Below are 16,617 nucleotides of genomic sequence, written 5' to 3' on the forward strand. Positions count from 1 at the left end.
TTTCCTACAGAACTATTGTTGTTAGCTATTAAATTACAATCTTCTTTGTATTCTCTCATTTTTAAAAATTAAAATTATTTGTTAAATATTCGATCATTTCTTCTTTGTTAAAAATTCCTACAAAATCTTGTGTTATGTCTAAATCCAATAAATAGTAGTGTTCCTTCTGAAGGTATTCTAAAATTTCTGGTAATTCTTTAAACGCGTATCAAGTTTAACATGTGATAATTCTATTTTGTAAGGAATAACAAAAGGATTTTTATACTTTTGTTTTATAATTTTTAAATCTTTTTTAATAATTTGTTTAGTCACTTCAATTGTTTGTTTATTGGAATCTGCTAAATATGGAATTTTTGGTTTAACTCCATGTCTTGCCAAATTAAATTTAGAAAACCTAGATCTTAAAAAACTGTTAAAACTTCCACAAGTTTCCTTTTTTACAAGAAATTTTCCATTTTTCATTACTACATCACAATCTATAAAATCTGGTATTTTAATAACCATAATATTATCGAAAAAAGGTTATATAATCGGTTTAAATTCTTTTAATTTTTCTTCTCCTCTTCTGAATAATATTTCCAACATTTGTAACAAAATTATTATTATTATTTAAATTTTCTGTAAGTAACCATAATCCAAATCTCTTTTTGGTTTTTTTACTTTATTTCCAAAATGTTCTCTTGTTGAATATTTCGTTTTGTTTGTAGTTGACATTTTATTTTCAACTCCCATTTATACAGGAAAAAATTATTAGTCCTGCAAAATCATAGTTAGAAGTAGAGATGCAAAATTGTTAATAAAAGACATAAAATTTAATTAGTAGTTGAAATTGGGTAATTGAAAGCATAGCAACGTGGTTTTCTTATCTATACGACAATGATTTTTTCATTTTTATATATTCTTTAAATGGAATAGTTTCCAATTTTTTTAATGTGAACTAATCGTTCGGCTTTTTATTTTTTTTAAAAAATTATATTACATTTATTTTCTAATATCACATTTTATAAAAAATATATTAAATTTATTTTCTTACATTCACCTTTTATAAAAAAGAGTGAATTTGAGCTGAAAATGTATAGTCTTTTGTATGTTCTGGCTAACTTTTTGGTGAACTACCGAACGAACTCATGAGTGAGCTAGTGAGCCACAGTGAGCCAGAACATACAAAAGAGTTCTATTCTCTAGTAACTGAGACTTTGAAGTGGCATGAGAGTTTTTGCTTGTTCACGACACAAACTTTTTCAACGTAGAGCAGTAGACAGCTCTTCTAGCTTCAAGTAATAATTACTTCAAGTAATTGTTTTCTTTTCACAATTAATTGCACCTCCAGTACAATATATCCACACATATATACAGGGTGGAGCGCAGTATATTGCTGATTTGGGAATGAAATAAAGCAATAATGAACACTTAGAAACAAAGATTTTTACTTTTCTCATATTGGACTATAATGGAAGTTCCTAATTACATGGTTTAAACAGCATATCTGGCAAATGTGTACCTGCGCAATACACACAAAACCGCAGGCATTTTCTGAAATTCTCATGGCTCTTTCAAGCATGTTCTGGTATTCCTGCAATTTCAGCCTCAATATTAATCTGCAGACCTTCCAAGGTGTTGGGAAGGTTGCAATACACCGTTGACTTCAGTTAAACTGAAAGAAAAAAAATCGCGTGGGTCTAAGTTCGGTGATCGTGCGGACCAGTTGAGATCACCCATCGGAGAGATAAGCCTTCCAGGAAAAGTTTGCCTCAAAAAATTCATGGTAATGCTCGCTTTGTGTGCAGTGGCACCATCTTGTAGAAATCAAATATCCTATAATAGCACTACCTCGAAAGCCGGCTGGAAAAACTCTTGCAGCACAGTCCGGAGCCGCGCTGCTGCTACTGCCGCAGGTTCGAATCCTCTCTCGGGCATGGATGTGTGTGATGTCCTTAGGTTAGTTAGGTTTAAGTAGTTCTAAGTCTAGGGGACTGATGACCTCAGATGTTATGTCCCATAGTGCTTAAGCCATTTGAACCATTTTTTGAGAGCAGGGGTCTATGGTGAATTTTCCTGGGCTTCGTGTCGCTCCAGTACCGCACATTCTGTTTGCTTACACGTCCAAGGAGGTGAAAACGTGCCTCTTCAGAAAAGAACACATGTGGGACACGGGGTATGGTTGCAAACATGTCTTCACAAGATGTTAGTGTTACGTAATTCCGTAGTGACAATTGCTAGACCACGCACATTTTACACGGGAGAAAATTCGGTTCATTATGAAGAATCCGGTGGAGAGAACGTCTTGAAATGCCAAGAGCAAGTGCGTGTTTCCCAGCTGAGTGTTTCGGAGATTACTGTACTGCTGCTCTAACTCGTCTGACATTTTGGGGTGTTCTAACGCTTCTATCAGGTCCTCTTCTTATAGATGACACATTCCCTGTTGTTCTGAATGCATTTACCTAATTCAAAATTGATTGCCGTCCAAGAACACGTCCGCGGGAAAGTACTGCAAATCGCAAACGAAAAGCACGCTGCATTCTAATGATCGAGTGGGAATTCCAGAAATTCACTTCTACACAAAATGAGCGCTCCTCGCGTGCCCACTGTATTATTGCGATTGAACAACAATTGGATACAAACGTCCCGTTGGTCACTATAAACCACGCTCACTCTCCTGACTATTCGTCCAACAGTGACGCCACGACTTGAACTCTAAAAGAGCAATTTTTCGCGCTGCACCATGTACATCAATATACATAAACATAATATGGAATCTATTGTAGTACTTGGGTGGCTTTTTATTCCATCCTTGACGAAATAGGTACCAAATATTAAAGACACATGTTTGTCAATAAGTGACGTGCTGGTAAAATGGATTCCCCAGCATAGACAGCAGGGCCAAAAATGACTGAAAGGTAGCGACCGACAATGGAAATCAGATTGGCAAACTTCCTCAGAAACAATGTCTACCGCCGTTTGTCTATATTTCTAGAAATTATATTCGTAACACTCAAAGAGCTGTGCTTGCATATTTATTCCATGAGCAACACGCGTCTCCAAATGAATTCTAGAGCACCACGTGGAGATAAAATCATAGCACAATTTACTGCAGCCCGATGTAGCAGATGGTACAGGAGATGCACGAAACGTGAAGAACCGTTATAGTTTTCGCGGCAACTCACAGAAACACATGGAATTGCTTAATAATGTAGAAAAGTTTTATCAATACATTTATTTCGCTCAGAGGTGGCATGGCACTGATGCCGCAGATGCTACTCGTCGTCATTGAAGCAGATTTGGTGGCCTTTTACAAATGGAAGACGTGTGAACTAGGGGCTGAACGTCCTGTACACGTGCGACGGAATTACTTTTTCGTTAGTTAAATGACGACAGATACAGTTGTAGTCAGTGACGGATTTAGGTCGATCGAGGCTCCAGACACAGAAACATTATGGGCATTCACGAAAACAAAATTGATCTATTGCATCTCAAGTACTAACAGGCGAAATGAACCCTGCGTCCTCCGCCACCTGTATGTCTGTAACAATAAAAGTTGGACAAATGTTATAGGAAATACTTTATTCTAGTTAGTCTGTAGTATCACCCCTTAAAATGTTTAATATTACCCTTGAAATAAAGTGAATATAATGCAGCAATCACTACTCACATGTAGACGCCCTGATAAAGAGCGCCTACAGTAGTAGCCGAAGCGTCGGTAGCGTGTAGCATACGACACAATTATACATCCAGAAGAATCTTATATTGCACTACTCTAGGCGTGGGTACCGGAGTGCTTCACAAAAGCACAACTAAACTAAACGCGGTATTGGATCTAGGTACGGCTGCCAGTAGTAGCTGCTCGCTGCTCGATAGCTGGACTATTTCAGCAATGTCCCCAACCTCAGAGCTCAATTGTTGGTGATGTGAACTGGAAACGCAAATGAACAACACAGCTAATTCAACACCGGGCAGGCCTCATGTAATGGCGGACAGTGCCCGTCGAGCGTTGGTGAGGGTGACTGAAAAAAAGGCGTGAAATCGGTCGAAGGAATCTTTCGCGTCTTCCACAGAGTTACCAGCAGAACAGCTAGCATAGCGGCTGTGCGTAGGGAGTTAAAAAGAACGAATACAGTGATCGAGCAAAAAAATGGCTCTGAGCACTATTGGACTTAACTGCTGAGGTCATCAGTCCCCTAGAACTTAGAACTATTTAAACCTAACTAACCTAAGGACATCACACACACCCATGCCCGAGGCAGGATTCGAACCTGCGACCGCAGCGGTCGCGCGGTTCCAGACTGTAGCGCCTAGACCCACTCGGCCACTCCGGCCGGCAGTGATCGAGCAGCTCCTCATAAGTCATATACAGGGTGAAAAGTATTTAAACCGACAAATTCTGGGTGGTTGTAGGGGACATCAAAACAAATATTTTTCCCTAATGTCATTTTTTCCTATGAGGATTATTTAAACCGGTAGAGAAAGATTTATCTGCCGGCAGATTAATTAAACCAACAAACACTTTTCCATTTTTATGACCAAGGCTCGAGTAGGCCATGGTACAGGACCACCTCCACCAATCCACGTTTCTGGGAACCGTCGATCCAGGAATCGATGCACACGAAGACTGAAATGTGCCGGCGCCCCGTCATGTTGGAACCACATTGGTTGTCTTGTAGGGAGGGCCACGTCTTACAGCAATTCTGGAAATGCTCTGGCGAGAAAATTGTAATAGTTCCTGCCATTCAATGGCCTAGGTAGCAGATACGGCCCAATTAAACAATCCCCAACAACACCGACCCACACATTAACGAAGAACCGCACTTGATGAGCGCTAGTAACTGTGGCATGTGGGTTATCCTCACTCCAAACATGCGAATTGTGCATCTTGAATACTCCATCACGCCCGAACGTTGCTTCATCGGTAAACAACACAGAGGATGGAAATGTAGGATGCATTTCACACTGTTCCTGGTAACACTGCGAAAACTGTGCTCTTGGTGGATAATCAACTGGTTCCAGGTTGTGGACACCCTGTAAGTAAAATGGACGTAACAGTTGCTCTCGAAGGACTGTTCTTACTGATTCGTCCACATGTTACGTCCAATTGTACGAGTTCTGATTGAAGGATCCCGCTTCACATGCTGCAAGACAGCTTCCTCAAATTGCAACGTTCTTACCGTGCGACGGCGTCCCTGTCCAGGTAATCTGCTAAATGATCCGGTCTCACGCAGACGTTGGTACACAGCAGCAAAGGTCGTATGACGCGGGATACGGCGATTAGGATATTGTTCTTGATAAACCCGCTGTGCAGCTCGTCCGTCGTGGTGCGCTACGTAGTACGCGCCAACCATACCAGTGTACTCACTCCAGGTGTATCGCTCCATTGGTAAACAGAGACAATGCACTACTACACTGGTGGACAGCAGTTGCCTACAACTGAAGAGCGTAATACGCCCTCGAACAACTGAAGATCGTAATACGGCCTCTAACAACTGAAGAGCGTAATACGGACTCCACCGCTTTAAATACTCCTCATAGGAAAAAATGACATTAGGGGAAAATATTTGTTTTCATGTCCCCTACAACTTCGCAGAGTTTGTCGGTTTAAATACTTTTCACCCTGTATTTCGGTAGGCAATGCTATGCGAAACTCGAGGTTGTGTATTAAGTGACGCCAGTGCACAGTGGGGATAATTCAGGAATATCATTTAGACTCAACTAACAGCTACAATCTGTAAGTTGTCAGCGTCACTTCACTCACTACAGACGTACAAAAAAGTATTTCATTTTGAACATAAAAAGAATCACGTAGAAACACTAATACTCCCGATACTTGACTATGGTGATGCCATTCTCCAAGGACGTTCGTACGAAAGCTCACGCAGGCTGGGACTGGCGAGGGATGTTTGTGACGCACATGTTTTCGACGATATCACGGCAGTCTACGAACAATTATCATGGCTAAATGTCGATAAGGGTAGAGACTATTACGCGAGTAATCTATATTTGCTCTATCGTCTTGTCAATCACTGCACCCCTATTACTTGTCTTCATTTCTTATTCTACTATCTGAACGGCACAGCAGAGATGCTCTTTCTCGACAAAGCAAAATTCTCTCTGTAACATCGCGTAGCACTGTCATGTTTTCTAAACCAGTTTCTGTATCAGAAACCCGACTTCCAGAGAATCTTCCTCAAAGTATCAGTGAAATTAAATGCCTTCCAAACCTCTATCACAATAACCATCTCTCCTACACTCTGTGCAGCTCATTCTCGTCAGTCCCACTCTCCCACAACTTTTCCCTACTCCTTGTCGGCAGAATCCTCTATTTATATTCTGTTCTCTCCTAACAGCTACTGTCTCTGTCATTTCAATCTTCTTTTCTTCCTTTATACATGCCACTTCTGGTAATATTATTATGGGTGCTAAACTAATGTATGTCATTCTAAATGCTCTTTGCTAATACTACTATTATTGCGATTGCTTTTAGTGTCAGTTATTATCATTAGTATCGCTATTATTATCATTGGGAAAGTTTTGTGATGTCTTTGGTATGTGTTGCTCCGGGCCATATGTAAAATAGAGCTTAAAGCTCTAATCTGGTCAAACTAAACAAGCAATAAATAAATAAAGAACACACGCAAGGAAGTTGTTGTATGTATTAGTTGGAGTTCAGCTGTTTAGTACCACTGCAGAAAGAGAAAAAGTGTATTCTTCTCGACTAGTGGCATGACTTGTTAACGTATCGTTGCTCTAATGTATTGGGCTGTTCGGTATTACTACCAATTCGATACAAGATAGGTTGTTAACGTACAAGGCCCGCCATTGGTGACCTAAAAGTGTGAGGTAGCAAATGTAAATCGAGGGCTGTAGATTGTAATTTTACAACTGTTGAGTCGTCTCCATACAGCAGAGAGTATCGGAAGAGGGTGACAGCTAGGTCAACGACAAACAAAGACAGTCGTAAGGTTTTTCTCAGTACACGTCGGAACAGGAAGGAGAACTCAGCTGACCAACCTGGGGCCTCGGAACTGCAGCAAGGCGCAGAACAGCAACACAATCTCCGAATTCGTTTCCGATCTGTTTCCGACCTGATGCCGTAGTGCCTGCAGATATCGGGCGTAGATGGAGAGACATTGTCCTCTGAAGAATCGCGATTCATTATCGAGTACAGCTTTAGAAGGGATAAAGTGGATTTGTTATTCAGGTGACATTCCACGATGGAAATCACTGAGCTCCCCTGACTGAACCATTATGTAGTTACTGCTGCTTTACTGACAATAATTCCCATCTTCTTTTAAACTGGCAGGTTCGCCTCTCGTGACATCTAGTGGTCTACTTAGCATTCTAGATACTTTCGATCAAAATGGTTCAAATGACTCTAAGCACTATGGGACTTAACATTTGAGGTCATCAGTCCCCTAGAACTTAGAACTACTTAAACCTAACTAACCTAAAGACATCACACACATCCATGCCCGAGGCAGGATTCGAACCTGCGACCGCAGCAGCAGCGCGGCTCCGGACTGAAGCTCCTAGAACCATTTTTTATGTTTAAAGAGGACATATATTAGCTTTCGGTTCTTAGCTGCTACACATTAAAAATACACCAATGTTCGAAAATAGCTTCTGAACTTGTATCTTCAGAGAGTTTACTTTTGGTCTCAGACAAACTTCTGTTCAACACACATGAATAATCACAGACTGTAAAATTGGCTGGATCGAAATTCTGTGATTTTTCTTTCGGGAAAATATTAAAATAATTTTTGAGATACTTTAGAACAGATTCTTCGTCTTTCAAACAGTTAAAAATTAGACGATCTTGTTTGGCAAGAACTTTTTCCAGCATAAACACAAGATGGTGGTGAGAACATTTGAAGAGAACCTTCATTGCCTTGGCTAGTGTTATCCATTCCTGGATGCATTCCACTGGAGTCTGATGGTATCCAGCAAACATTGCTGGGTTGGTAAGTATTCCATGGGCCGACATTACACCTTTGCACCTTGCAGTTCTTGCAGTTGCTCAGCGTCAGCCAATGTCCTGACATCACCATTTGCCCCCACTGGTATTCTATTGGAATGTGAAATCAGTTTCAAGTTTTCCTGATTGATTAACTGGTTTCTTTGTTACACAGTTCGAGTATGAACTGATATAAATGACAATCCAGGAGCTTCCAAAGTTCTACAGAGTTCAACTGTCAACCTAATATCGTGTTTGATGCGTATTTTTGCAGACACCGAATATGGATGTGGAATCATGTTGTGCAACTGCAGCACCATGTCTTTCAAATGGTTCAAATGGCTCTGATCACTATGGGACTTAACATCTGTGGTCGTCAGTCCCCTAGAACTTAGAACTACTTAAACCTAACTAACCTAAGGACATCATACACATCCATGCCCGAGGCAGGATTCGAACCTGCGACCGTAGCAGTCCCGCGGTTCCGGACTGAGCGCTTAGAACCGCTAGACCACCGCGGCCGGCCCATGTCTTTCACAAACTGTGGTTTGTCAAGTAGATAGGCACTCACACATTCACTGATTGCCCAGGGCTGGGGGCAGCCACAATTCAAATCTACACCGTCGCTGTATCTGGCAACGATTTCAGCAGCAGTGGCAAAATCATACGTATTGTTTACTGCAAATTGCACAATCTATGGCAAATCACCTGTGAATGTTGTAAATTCGCTGTTTCTTGCTTCTTCTGATTTAATAAATGAATCTGCTAGTATCACTGGCGTGAAACACACGTCACAGTTGTAAAGTCTAACCAATGTGCGGAATGCCAACTTGCTGTATCTCACCAACGGCGCGCAGACCTTCAACAACCCTCTCCGCTCAAACAACTCACATATATCAACAGGTGTCCTATGAACATCGCCGGTATCAACAAACAACAAAACAGAATTCGTCTCACGCGCGCACTCAAAATGTAACACAGGTTTCACTTAAAATAACCACAGACGTTATGTTAAGTGTGCTATAACAGCATTTTAGTGTTCTACAACACTGAAATTTTAAAATATTTTGGAGAGCCGTTACACGAAACGGCACTCCCTGGTTCAACATCAGTGTTCTGCGCAGCAATGAGCCACTTCGAGTAAAATGAATAATTCGAACCACTAGGCCACAGCGGCCGGCTCTTTCGATCAGATCATATACAGAGCTGTGTAGATAAAGTACCATACTTTTATGTAATACGACTGATCAGAACTTTCATGTGAAGCCGACACGCAGTGGATCACCGAGGTTGCGCATGAGGTTGTAGTTCGTAGTTAGACGCGACAAACGCAGCTCGTAGTAGCGTGGCGCGTTAGTAGGCAGCGACTACTCCACTACTCTACACCTAGCGCTCGTATATAGTATTCAGCAGGCTTGTAAAATTTTTAACCTCCAAACTCGTAGGTACTTGAGGAGTATATCGTGCTAGAGCAGAACTGGTTGCATCACAGTATGTGACTTGCAACGGTGAGAAAGATGAGAGACTTAGGTGACTCGGTGAGTGTATATTTCCTTGTTAGAGCTAACGTCTCACTTACGAAGATGTTTTATAGCAACTGACACTGAACATTGTTCTGCGACTTCTAAGCTTTGATCTGTGATGCTAGTAGATGACCGCGTTCATCGGACTTCCTCGTGACACAAATGGTTCAAATGGCTCTGAGCACTACGCGACTTAACTTCTCAGGTCATCAGTCGCCTAGAACTTAGAACTAATTAAACCTAACTAACCTAAGGACGACACACACATCCATGCCCGAGGCAGGATTCGAACCTGCGACCGTAGCAGTCGCGCGGTTCCGGACTGCGCGCCTAGAACCGCTAGACCACCGCGGCCGGCTCCTCGTGACATGAAGGAAGTATTTGAAGTACTGTATAATCAATTGAGATCCTCATGGTACTGAGACCAATGCTTTATCCAAAGTAAGTAATGAAGGTTTGCTGTTGTAACGCAGAATGAGAGAAAGTTAAGACTTGGATTTCACTGGACGTATGGTATTTCGTTTTCACAACTGCAGTGGCGGCTTTGTAGTGACCTACGCTTAGGAATCAGATGAAGAAATATATATTCCAGTTCTCTGAAAGGACGTCGCTGCACTTTCCACGTATCTGCTGGGAGGCTAGAGTTACCATTATATTCGAAGGAGTGCCTTAACAAGTCTAATTAAAACTATCCAGCTAGGAAATTTGTAAATTTGTGGTAAGTTCTTTTGGGACCAAACTGCAGAGGTCGTCGGTCCCTAAGCCTACACACTACTTAATCTAGCTTAAACTAACTTACACTATGGACAAAACACACACCCATGCCCGAAGGAGGACTCGAACCTCCGACGGAAGGAGCCGCATGGACCGTGACAAGACGCCCTAGACCGCGAGGCTATCTCCAGCTAGTATACTTTCTAGCTGTAGTAATCATACAGGAAAAATGTTATGCCAACTACTGTAATGTGAACATTCATGTGCAATGACTTCTCAGTTTACCTATCGGTGAACAGATGTCGTTCTGCATTTCTTCCTGAAAATGAAGTTATAATCGCTCCAGCCGGCCGGTGTGGCCGAGCAGTTCTAGGCGCGTCAGTCTGGAACCGCGTGACCGCTACGGTCGCAGGTTCGAATCCTGCCGCGGGCATGGATGTGTGTGACGTCCTTAGGTTAGTTAGGTTTAAGTAGTTCTAAGTTCTAGGGGACTGATGACCACAGATGTTAAGTCCCATAATGCTCAGAGCCATTTGAACCATTTGTAATCGGTCCCATGAAAGTGCATTTGGGTTCCGATTCACTACATCTATATCTACATCTACATCCATACCGCGCAAGCCACCTGACGGTGTGTGGCGGAGGGTATCCTGAGTACCTCTATCGGTTCTCCCTTCTCTTCCAGTCTCGTATTGTTCGTGGAAAGATGAAATGTCGGTACGCTACTGTGTGGGCTCTAATCTCTCTTATTTTATCCTCATGGTCTCTTCGCGAGATATACGTAGGAGGGAGCAATATACTGCTTGACTCTTCGGTGAAGGTATGTTCTCGAAACTTTAACAAAAGCCCGTACCGAGCTACTGAGCGTCTCTCCTGCAGCGTCTTCCACTGGAGTTTATCTATCATCTCCGTAACGCTTTCGCGATTACTAAATGATCCTGTAACGAAGCGCGCTGCTCTCCGTTGGATCTTCTCTATCTCTTCTATCAACCCTATCTCGTACGGATCCCACACTGCTGAGCAGTATTCAAGCAGTGGGCGAACAAGCGTACTGTAGCCTACTTCCTTTGTTTTCGGATTGCATTTCCTTAGGATTCTTCCAATGAATCTCAGTCTAGCATCTGCTTTACCGACGCTCAACTTTATACGATCATTCCATTTTAAATCACTCCTAATGCGTACTACCAGACAATTTATGGAATTAACTGCTTCCAGTTGCTGACCTGCTATTTTGTAGCTAAATGGTAAGGGATCTATCTTCCTATGTATTCGCAGCACATTACACTTGTCTACATTGAGATTCAATTGCCATTCCCTGCACCATGCGTCAATTCGCTGCAGATCCTCCTGCATTTCAGTACAATTTTCCATTGTTACAACCTCTCGATACACCACGGCATCATCTGCAAAAAGCCTCAGTGAACTTCCGATGTCATCCACAAGGTCATTTATGTATATTGTGAATAGCAACGGTCCTATGACACTCCCCCGCAGCACATCTGAAATCACTCTTACTTCGGAAGACTTCTCTCCATTGAGAATGACATGCTGCATTCTGTTATCTAGGAACAATCCAATCACACAATTGGTCTGATAGTCCATATGCTGTTACTTTGTTCATTAAACGACTGTGGGGAACTGTATCGAACGCCTTGCGGAAGTCAAGAAACACGGCATCTACCTGTGAACCGTGTCTATGGCCCTCTGAGTCTCGTGGACGAATAGCACGAACTGGGTTTCACACAACCGTCTTTTTCGAAACCCATGCTGATTCCTACAGAGTAGATTTCTAGTCTCCAGAAAAGTCATTATACTCGAACATAATACGTGTTCCAAAATTCTACATCTGATCGACGTCAGAGATATAGGTCTATAGTTCTGCACATCTGTTCGACGTCCCTTCTTGAAAACGGGGATGACCTGTGCCCTTTTCCAATCCTTTTGAACGCTACGCTCTTATAGAGACCTACGGTACACCGCTGCAAGAAGGGGGGCAAGTTCCTACGCGTACTCTGTGTAAAATCGAACTGGTATCCCATCAGGTCCAGCGGCCTTTCCCCTTTTGAGCGATTTTAATTGTTTGTCTATCCTTCTGTCGTCTATTTCGATATCTACCATTTTGTCATCTGTACGACAATCTAGAGAAGGAACTATAGTGCAATCTTCCTCTGTGAAACAGCTTTGGAAAAGGACATTTAGTATTTCGGCCTTTAGTCTGTCATCCTCTGTTTCAGTACCATTTTGGTCACAGTGTGTGTGGACATTTTGTTTTGATCCACCTACTGCTTTGACATAAGACCAAAATTTCTAAGGATTTTCTGCCAAGTCAGTACATAGAACTTTACTTTCGAATTCATTGAACGCCTCTCGCAAAGTCCTCCTCACACTACATTTCGCTTCGCGTAATTTTTGTTTGTATGCAAGGCTTTGGCTATGTTTATGTTTGCTGTGAAGTTCCCTTTGTTTCCGTAGCAGTTTTATAACTCAGTTGTTGTACCACGATGGCTCTTTTCCATCTCTTACGATCTTGCTTGGCACATACCCATCTAACGCATATTGTACGATGGCTTTGAAATTTGTCCACTGATCCTTAACACTATCTGTACTTGAGAGAAAACTTTTGTGTTGAGCCATAAGGTACTCTGTAATCTGCTTTTTGTCAGTTTTGCTAAACAGAAAAACCTTCCTACCTTTTTTAATATTTCTATTTACGGCTGAAATCATCGATGCAGTAACCGCTTTGTGATCGCTGATTCCCTGTTCTGCGTGAACTGTTTCAAATAGTTCGGGTCTGTTTGTCACCAGAAGGTCTAATATGTTATCGCCACGAGTCGGTTCGCTGTTTAACTGCTCAAGGTAGTTTTCAGATAAAGCACTTAAAAAAAATTCACTGGATTCTTTGTCCCTGCCACCCGTTATGAACGTTTGAGTCTCCCAGTCTATATCCGGCAAATTAAAATCTCCACCCAGAACTATAACATGGTGGGGAAATCTACTCGAAATATTATCCAAATTATCCTTCAGGTGCTCAACCACAACAGCTGCTGAGCCAGGGGGCCTATAGAGACATCCAATTACCATGTCTGAGCCTGCTTTAACCGTGACCTTCACCCAAATTATTTCACATTTCGGATCTCCGTCAATTTCCTTCGATACTATTGCACTTCTTATCGCTATAAACATGCCTCCCCCTTCACTGTCCAGCTTGTCCCTCCGGTATACATTCCAATATGAGTTTAGGATTTCATTACTGTTTACGTCTGGTTTCAGCCAACTTTCTGTCCCTAGTACTATATGGGCGTTGTGACCGTTTATTAATGAGAGCAGTTCTGGGACCTTTCTATAGACGCCCCTGCAGTTTACTATTAGCACATCAATATTGTTATTCCCTGTTGCATTTTGCCTACTCCTACCTTGCCCCGTCTCAGGAGGCGTCTTGTCGGGCCTAGGGAGGGAATTCTCTAACCTAAAAAACCCACATGTGCTCTCCACACGTACTCCGCTACCCTTGTAGCCGCTTCCGGCGTGTAGTGCACGCCTGACCTATTCAGGGGGACCCCACATTTCTCCACCCGATAGCGGAGGTCGAGAAATTTGTACCCCAGATTTCCGCAGAATCGTCTGAGCCTCTGGTTTAAGCCTTCCACTCGGCACCAAACCAGATGACCGCGATCGGTTCTGGGAACGATACTACAAATAGTTAGCTCTGATTCCACCCCGCGAGCTAGGCTTTCCGTCTTCACCAATTCCGCCAACCGCCTGTACGAACTGAGGATGACCTCTGAACCCAGACGGCAGGAGTCATTGGTGCTAACATGAGCAACAATTTGCAGTTGGGTGCACCCAGTGCTCTCTATCGCCGCCGGCAGGGCCTCCTCCACATCTCGGATGAGACCTCCCGGCAAGCAGACAGAGTGACCACTGGCCTTGTTCCCCGACCTTTCCGCTATTTCCCTAAAGGGCTCCGTCACCCGCCTAACGTTGGAGCTCCCAATAACTAATAAACCCCTCCCCCCGTGTGCCTGCTCGGACCTTGCTGAAGGAGCGGCCACATGTCCACTCACAGGCAGAGCGGAGTATGCCGCACGGCCAGCCTCCACATTGACCCTCCGCCTCGTGCTCCGCGAACGCCGCTGAACCCGCCACTCCCCTTGGGGAGAGGGTGGCCCAACCGCACCCGGTACGCGCGAAGATGTCTCGACAGCAGGGACAGTGGGTGAAGCATGTAACACCTGGGGTGTACCATGCGACGCACCAGACTCCCCACTGCCGCTACACTTCGAGGCAGCAGCCTGAAGACGGCTGACCGCGGCCATCAACACGTTCAGCTTTTCGCGAACAGTGGCCAGCTACTTCTGCGTCCGTACACAGCAGTCACACATCCTGTCCATCCTGAGAAATCAATTTACTGTAGAGAGTTAATCAACTTTTAACTAGACTGCTAATTCACTAAACTGTGGTTGCTAGCCACTTCTTGTAGAAAACAATGAAAATAGCACTACCTGCCTATTTAGGTCACTAGCAGAACTCTCTTGCATTGATTTGTGCTTAAAACTAAAGGGCTGTAATTCAATTTTTACAAGAAAAGTCACCATCTACGGTGTGATAAATTAAGGGAAAGAAATAATTACTGAGATTGTATTTAACATTCCACTTAATTAGCATACATTTTTTGTTTACATTCCCTCGTAAATTTTTCAATGCTCAGTGCTCTTTCCTTCTTAAAATTTTACAATAAAACTCTCTTTCGCTCCCACAATCTCTCAGGAGATAGCACAGTTCATTTCTCCATCCACGAAACGCGAGAACTTTCTTAAGAATAAATTACTACTTCTCCATATCAAAGAATAATTATTGTTTTTTATAGGTACAGCTATGCAGCTGATTTTAGAAAATTCACTGGCGCTGCGTAGTTTCTCTCACTCGCTCATAGATGTCATAGATGTCGTCTCTATAATCCCAACAGATGGCAATACTCTCATCTGTCCCAGATTGTCTCTCTTGCTATCTCAATCGCTTGCGGCAAGAAAAAAACGTAATAAAACCCATTTTAATTTCATAACGAGTTTGAAAGTAGTATATTTATTTGCATTCACTACAGATCTCTTTCGGTTAAATTGCTCTTACCAAGTAACCTGCCGTGCAATGATGGTGACCTTATTTTCATTACAAATTTTGTATTATAGTAGAACACTGACCACACATTACTACTTACGTATATGTTATCTAGATCAGTGGTCGTCAAATGAATCAAGTATTTGCGCTGCCAGCAGTACTCAGCCAAATTTTGTAATAACATGCGTCTCGCAACTAACATCCGAATCCAAAAACGTCAAGTAATTTGAACAACTTCTTAGGAGTGTACTTTTCCTGCTGATTAATGAACAAAAATACGTAAGGAGACAGTAATATCTGAAGATGTGCTAAATTTTAATTGACATTGGTGAATTCGACGGTGAACTACGTCAAACTGGCCGCTTGCCTCGTGGGCGCGGCGTAAGTAACACGTCCACTGCGGGATTGCGTTGTGTGAGGGTAGGTGACCAGTTAATAATAACATCGGTGCATATGCGGCCGAGGTGCAGCATCACAACGTCAGTATTGCCTCTTGAACAAAAATGTTTGACAACCAATGGTCTAAATGGACTGGCATACATATAACACCGCTGGTTACTGTATTTTGACTGTCGCTCTATACTTGCTGAATTAAGATGGTAATTTGTTACGACAGTGATCTGACAGTTTTTCAGCTACAATGACATATGTTTACAAAGTATAAGCACTGTTATACTGATGGTACATACAGTGAGTCCAAAAAGTATTCGTCTAGTTGTATTTTTTTTAAGAAAATAAGTATGCGTCACGTGAAAGGAAGGGAACATAAAATATGAACATCCAGTCATATGCAACGAACCTTGTTAAGTCATTTATATTAATGGACAAGGAAATAAATTCATCCATAGCGATAACAAATTTGACAAAATGGAGAATTTACTCAAGGGCTGCTTCGAAAACTATTCGGCCACACATATATTTTTTTTTAAATTTACAATCTGAAAATATGAATTTAGTTACAATAATTAATATTTAATGGTGTTTCCCTTTGCAGCTATTACTATTTGTAGTCGTCTGGGCATCGACTTTACCAAGTTTGCCGTCAGAAAGGCTGGAATTTTGTCCCATTCGTCTTGAAGTGCTTCTTTTAGGTCTCTCTTGTTAGATATGTGTCTTCTCGTAATGCTGTATTCCAGTACTTTCCAAAGGTGTTCAATGGGATTAATGTCTGGGCTCTGAGGAGGGCTGTTGTTTTGGGTTATTGTACAGGAGCCACAGCCTTGTATTCAGAGCCGTATGCTCTGGGTCGTTATCTCGTTGAAAAATGTAATTTCCTTGCAGACCTAATTTTTCGGCGCTAGGATTCAGATTGTCATTTAAAAT

At 42.4% G+C, this 16,617-nt stretch overlaps 1 pseudogene; it reads right to left on the bottom strand.

The window, feature by feature from the left end:
* The window catches only part of LOC124605984, a 68,916-nt pseudogene that overhangs the window by 30,076 nt on the left and 22,223 nt on the right, over positions 1–16,617 (bottom strand).

The sequence above is a fragment of the Schistocerca americana genome, chromosome 3 (assembly GCF_021461395.2).
Source record: "Schistocerca americana isolate TAMUIC-IGC-003095 chromosome 3, iqSchAmer2.1, whole genome shotgun sequence".
NCBI lineage: Eukaryota > Metazoa > Arthropoda > Insecta > Orthoptera > Acrididae > Schistocerca > Schistocerca americana.